This window comes from Crocuta crocuta, unplaced genomic scaffold (genome assembly GCF_008692635.1).
Source record: "Crocuta crocuta isolate KB4526 unplaced genomic scaffold, BGI_CrCroc_1.0 scaffold658, whole genome shotgun sequence".
In the NCBI taxonomy this organism is placed as follows: Eukaryota; Metazoa; Chordata; class Mammalia; order Carnivora; family Hyaenidae; genus Crocuta; species Crocuta crocuta.
In genome coordinates, this window is record NW_027530509.1 from 436,534 (window position 1) to 443,121 (window position 6,588).

Here is a 6,588-nt window from a genome sequence, read left to right on the forward strand (position 1 = left end):
CATAGATAATAGCAGTCTTAACAATGAAACATTGTGCTATTAATATTATATTATTATTTTTTTGAGGAGTCACATGCATAGCAAACAGGATGTAACCGGACATGTTAGGCAAGCTGTTGCTAACTCAGAAGACTAAAGGGGATTAAATTCTCATTATTACTCACAGTTAGTCCCCAAATATCTGTGTACGTTCAGTTTCTACAGTTTGGCAGGAAGTTTTAGAGAACCAAACAGCATGCCCTTCCGCCCCTGGCATATTCATAAGCTATTTTGGGGTGAGTCATCGGAATTCTGTGGTTTGTATATCCTGAAGGGAGAGAAGAGACCCTGTATGGTTAGCATTATTTGAAACAGTTTGTTGGGGGAAAAAATTCTTTGATGAAAGTTCAACATTAGGTAAGCGATGCCTGCGGAAGGATCTCTCCGTTGTTGTAAAGATTCAGCTCATATTTACATCTCTGAGAATAATACCACACAAATTTAAATATTCAGACCGTGCATATTTGCAGCTAGTGCACACAGAAGCCCAGGTCTGGTGTTTAGTTGGGGGCAATTAACAGAGAATTCACAACTTGAATTGTAAATTCAGGCTAAGTGCCTCTTCTGTCCTTAGAATCTCTGCTCCCTAATGTCAAAGTAATGCTTAAAGTTGGATAGTGTTGTTAGATATATGAAAACAGAGAGACCAAACCAAACCTCTAAGGTCTGTCTGATATGACCAATATTATAACTGTGGATCATGATTGTTTTTTAAATTATGTTTATTTTGTGAATTACCTATTTTAATCATAGTATCTCACTGCTGGTGGATTCTGTAAATATTTTTCTGTATCCACCATGCAAAATATTATTTTAAAAATTGTGGATTATGATTAAATCACTTACAGCAGTAAAAAATAAGTGGGCAAGAATTAATTTTTCTCCTTGTAGCTACAAAGGAGCCTGAGGAGGAATTCCAATGAAAAAAAATAATTTTCTTGTCTCATCAGGAAAATAAACTGATTATTATTGGAAGAAGGAAGAAAATACAAGTTAGTTTCTTGTATTCAAGAATGTCAGATGCTGCAATAGGACTCCATAACGTCTCATGGGGGTGCCCGGCTGGCTCAGTTGGAAGAGCACAAGACTCTTAATCTTGGGTTGTGAGTTCAAGCCCCATGCTGGGTATGGAGTCTGCTTAAAAAAAAGTCTCATAAAGACTGTGTAGACCTGAGGAGAGTATTACGTCCAGAATTGAAGGGAGCCTATGGTCTACAGCACCAGTAGTCCATATGACAGGGTGACCAAGGAAAGGAACTGGTGACCTTTGACACTTGTGTTCAGTTATCCATGTGATTGGTGACTGTAGAGAGACATAGCCATGGTAGACAACTTGGAATAGTCCTTATATTGGGAGAGTTAAAATATTGCCCTGTTTTCTGAAGAATAGAGAGACTACTGTTTGGTCCTTGAAATGATTTTAGATGGAATATAAATAGGGGATTACATAGCATTGAAATACATAATGAGTAAAAACTCTCTTTAGTTTTCTCTCAGTTTTCTGATTATGTCAAGTAGGAAGTTTCAGTTCTGTGTTAATAAGATTTGAATTCTCCTCAGAGCAGGCAACCACTCTCTTTCCCTAGACTTGAATAACTACTTATTCATAACACTTCTTTGCACAATTACATCTTATTTATGGCAAGTGAAATGGATTTTCTATTTACATGGAGTAGAGATTTTTAAAAAATGTATCCATATAAAAAGTGAGTTGATTTGATAAAACATGGCTGAATGGGCAATGGGGGCTGACCTGAAGTGGTTACCCAGCATAAAAAACTTTATAACTTTGGTGTTTCAGAGGCAGAATGTTTTACAAATGAAAACAGAACACTTAATTTGCTTAGGTCCTAAATGCTTGTCCTTCTCAGAAAATAGTCCACAGGCCAGTGATGGTCAGTGAACTTTTGTCCACCTGGAAAGAAAGAAGTACCGAAATTGCAAGTAATCGTTTAGAAACTTTTATAGCTTATCGCCGTTGTGTTGGCATTCAATCACACGAAATACTTTTCTAGTAACTCATTTTTATTGTACAATATTTTACTTAAACACTAGTCTGGAATGGATTCTAAAAGAAACATGATAGCTTGGGAAGCACTGATGTAGAGTATATGTTTAGAACAAAAACATAAGTAAAGCAAGTGGCGGCCTAAACAGTTATGATAAAGGAGTATGTGCTGGTTTAAAGTACATGATCTTCATGGAATCTAGAAGAAAGAGAGTAAAGAGGCTAAGATAATCAATACATTTGTAAGGAGCAGGACTGTCTCAACTTTTCGTATCCCCAGGATCCAGCACAGTGTCTGGCATGTAGTAAGCACTCTATACATATTTGTTAGATGAATGAATGAATGAATGAGTAAATGAGGTCTTTGGCAGGTGGATCTAATGCCATCACCAGAGGGCATGCACTATTACAGTGCAGTAGTGGTTCATTATGCTTTCCCAGGCATCTCAAAACACTGTTCAGTTCCCTTTGTTCTGATTATATAAAAAGCAAGTCAGCTTCTAAGTGTTAATTCGGTTGTCAATGGACCCTGACTCTAAGAAGCCTCAATGCAAAGCAATTTTTAATTCCAGGACATATGCCACAACAGGAAGCGTAGGTTGGGTTATGTTTCAGTAGTACACAACTGCAATGTCTCAGGGGCTTAGCCCAACAATTATTTCTTTCTTTCTGACACACATGCCCAACAAGGTTGACATGAGGCCTTCCTTGCTCGTTGTACTCCTCTCCGTGCATCTATAATAACCATAGCAGGGGATGTGGCAAATAACATCCTGTTTCTTGGAGCTTCAACCTGGAAATGACACATTTCACTTCTATTTTTTTTTTTTTTTTTTGCCTAAACTAAAGAGCATGTCTAATATCAGTGGTGGTGGGAGGGAATACAATCCTACCATGTATCAGGAAAGTGAAAAGCAGGAAATATTTTGTGGAGAGTGTTGCCATATGCACTCACCTATTGTGGATTATGTTAACAAGGGTTATTCCCTCTTTGGTTGATCTTCTGTGTCTGTACCATCTACGGTGAGTCTCTGTCCTGTCAGATCTCTGGACTGAGTCTTGAAGGTGGTGACCCGGAGAACGTAGGGCTGTTTGCAAGCCTTTGCTTCAGACATCAGCTCACTTACTTTAGCTACTCTGTTCTGCTTTTTCTATAGTATCAATATGACCTTTGCCAGAGAATGTCAACTCTTTTGGTTCAAATTCTTTCTCCACTGACCAAACTTTTCTGCTGAATACATCTTTCCATAAGAAGGCAGATGATTGGCCTTAGACCTGGGTCAGGGAGATGTCTTCCAGTGAAATTTTAAAATGACTAAATATAAACATAAATATTCTTCTGTGGGGTTGTTAGGCTGAGTCAGCTACCAGGAGGCTGATCAATCCCAAGAAAATCAAGCATATCAAGTTTTTAGATCTACAAACCGGAATGATGATAGATCTTAGGTCCCTAGTGATCTGCAGATTCTTTCTTTCTTTCTTTCTTTCTTTCTTTCTTTCTTTCTTTCTTTCTTTCTTTCTTTCTTTCTTTCTTTCTTTCTTTCTTCCTTCCTTCCTTCCTTCCTTCCTTCCTTCCTTCCTTCTCTCCCTCCCTCTCTCCTTCCCTCTCTCCCTCCCTCTCTCCCTCCCTCTCTCTCTTTCTTTTTTCATTCTTTCCCTTCCCTTCCCTTCCCTCCATCTGTCTACCTATCTATCTACTCTATCTGTGATCTTCCAAGGCAGAACATACCTACATATCTAAATGGGGCTAGAAAGGATACTTCTCAGATGCATGAAAACTTTTACTATCTGAAGGAATACAAAATATCTTCTTCCTTTAAAATATATATACATATACATAGTTTGCTTGCAAATTTACCAGGAAGGAAAGGATTTGCTTTTAAAAAGTGTCCTTTTTGCATCTATTGCTAGCATTATTTCAACTTCTGAAATTAGTGGAATCTGAATCAAGAATGGTGAAATTTGACAGCATACTTGAAAAGCCTATGATTTTCAAAATTGTAAATCAAAATATTGATATCTGCCTCTGTCTACAGATGGATGACAGAGGGAGGTAGAGGTCTGAGACTTCTAAATGTGATCAGAAGAAACAGTCAAATATTACTGAGCTTCTTTCTCCAAAGCCATTTTGACCAAGCTTTCCCCTCAGCCACCTATAGTGAATGTAGTTACAGAATCGTTTCCAGATTTTTATAACATTGTGCTGGTGAATACAGACTAATTACCCAGTTGAATGGAAAAGAAGAAGGGATTTTTTATTACTCTTCAGTCAGCTGTTGCACATCTAGACATGCAGCTAATAATTTATTAGGGTCTAATTTTGGAGGCTGGCTCTAGATGATAAGACTCATAAAAACCTAACAAGGAGATGCTTTTGATAAGGTGGTAAATCATTAAATGGAGAAATGACCAGTTGATTTATGACTTACTGGAATACTTTAGACCGTGAAAGATAAACCTCCATTTCTGTTTTGCAAGCAATATCCCTGCTATCCCTTAGAAAAATTAAGCTGGGATTACACAATGCCAAAAAAAAAAAAAAGCACATTTCCGGCCAATTTCAGACCTCTTCAGCTAGAATAAATGCTCATTACTCAGTCTTATTTCCTCTCCTGGCCACATAGGTAGTTGGTTCAGGAATATTTATGCCAGTGTTTCCTTGGGAGCTGATAAAATGGTAGAATTTATTAAGATAATTACACACACATGTAATATAATTTTTAATAAAATACAATCTATAGTAGTATTTAGCTGAGAATTTCTTAGGATTATACACAATTTTGTTATAATTTAATTAGGCATATGTAACAAGAAATTCTTGTAAATGACTATATTATTGCCTACACTCTCAGGCCAAGTTCTCCGGGGGTCACTTGGGTAAAAGTGTGTGGAGAAGGAGGTCATGATGTGTGAAAGCAGGAATCATGTGGAAGATACATTATATAGGCATGGCGCAGTTACAAATTGGTGAGTCAGGGGATGGAACTTTCTTTTAAATAGCTATAAGATCCTGGGAGAGATGGTTGTTTTCATTAGTCCCCATTCATTTTAGATATGGAGTGGAGATTTAACTAAATATAACATTTCCATGCCATTTAACTTGCTATGATATATGATTCACTTTTTGAGACAATAGCATTTTAATGTGTGTAGTTGTATTCAGGTGAAAACAGATTGTTACTATTTTTTCCTTTATTTTATAACTGATATATTTATTTATTTATTTATTTATTTNCTCCGCCATCTTGCCCCCTCCCCTGATATATATATTTAAAGCAGATTTCATGAAAATAGTTGCTTTGATCTGTTATGGTCATTACAAAAATTACATGCATTGTACAATGGAATATTATTCAGCCTTTACAAAGAAGGAAATCCTGCCATTTGTGACAAATGGGTAAATCTGGAGGACATTGTGCTAAGTGAAATAGAACAGATGCAGAAACATAAATACTGTATGATCTCACTTATATATAGAATCTAAAATTGTTGAACTCATAGAAACACTGAGTAGAATGGTGACTATGAGGTAATTGGGGGCAGAGGGGATAGAGGAAAGGGAGACAATTTGGTTAAATGGTACCAAGTTTTAGTTATGCAAGATGAGTAAGTTCTGGAGATCTAAAGTACAGCATGGTGACTATAGTTAACAATCCTTCATTGTGTAATTTTATATCTATAATTTGCTAAGTGTTCTCATCACAAATAAAAAAAGATAACTATGTGAGGTGATGAATACAATAATTACTTGATTGTGGTGATCAATGCACCATGTATATGCATATTAAAACATCAAGTTGTGCACCCTACGTATATACAATTTTGACTTGTCAATTACGTCTCAATAAAACTGAAGAGGAAAAAAATAGCCTAACTAATCTTCCTGCAAGCTGACTTTTTAAAGAACTCAGCGAGGGACATCATGCAATATAACAACATCTAAAGGATTTTTAAAAGATAAATATATTTTTAATTTAAATTTTAGTTAGCTATCATACAGTGCAGTATTGGTTTCAGGAATAGAACTCAGTGACTCATCACCTACATACAACACCCCGTGGTCATCACAACAAATGTTCTCCTTAATACCCATCACCCATCTAACCCATCTCCCACCCACCTCCCTCGATCAACCCTTTGTTTCCATTGTTAAGAGTTTCTTGTTGCTTATTTCCCTCTCTCCTCTTCTCCCATCCCATTTCCATGTGTTCATCTGTTTTGCTTCTTAAATTCCACATGTGAGTGAAATAATGTGGTATTTGTCTTTCTCTGACTTATCTTGTTTTGTATAATACCTTCTAGCTCCATCCATGTTGTTGCAAATGGCAAGATCTTATTCTTTTTGATGGCTGAGTAATATTCCATATACCACATCTTTTTTATCCATTCATCAGGCAATAGACATTTGGGCCCTCTTCACAGTTTGACTATTGTTGATAATGCTGCTGTGAACATAAGGGTGCACATACCCCTTCAAATATGTTTTTTGTATCTTTTTTTTAAAAATATTTTTATTTATTTCTAGGAGAGAGAGACAGAGA

At 36.5% G+C, this 6,588-nt stretch overlaps 1 non-coding gene across 1 annotated transcript; it reads left to right on the forward strand.

Annotated features, from left to right (window-relative positions):
* The first annotated feature begins 1,095 nt into the window (after nucleotides 1-1,095).
* Nucleotides 1,096-1,167, forward strand: TRNAK-CUU (transfer RNA lysine (anticodon CUU)). The gene has a single exon. It is a non-coding gene; the product is annotated as a tRNA-Lys (tRNA).
* The last annotated feature ends 5,421 nt before the right edge of the window (nucleotides 1,168-6,588 follow it).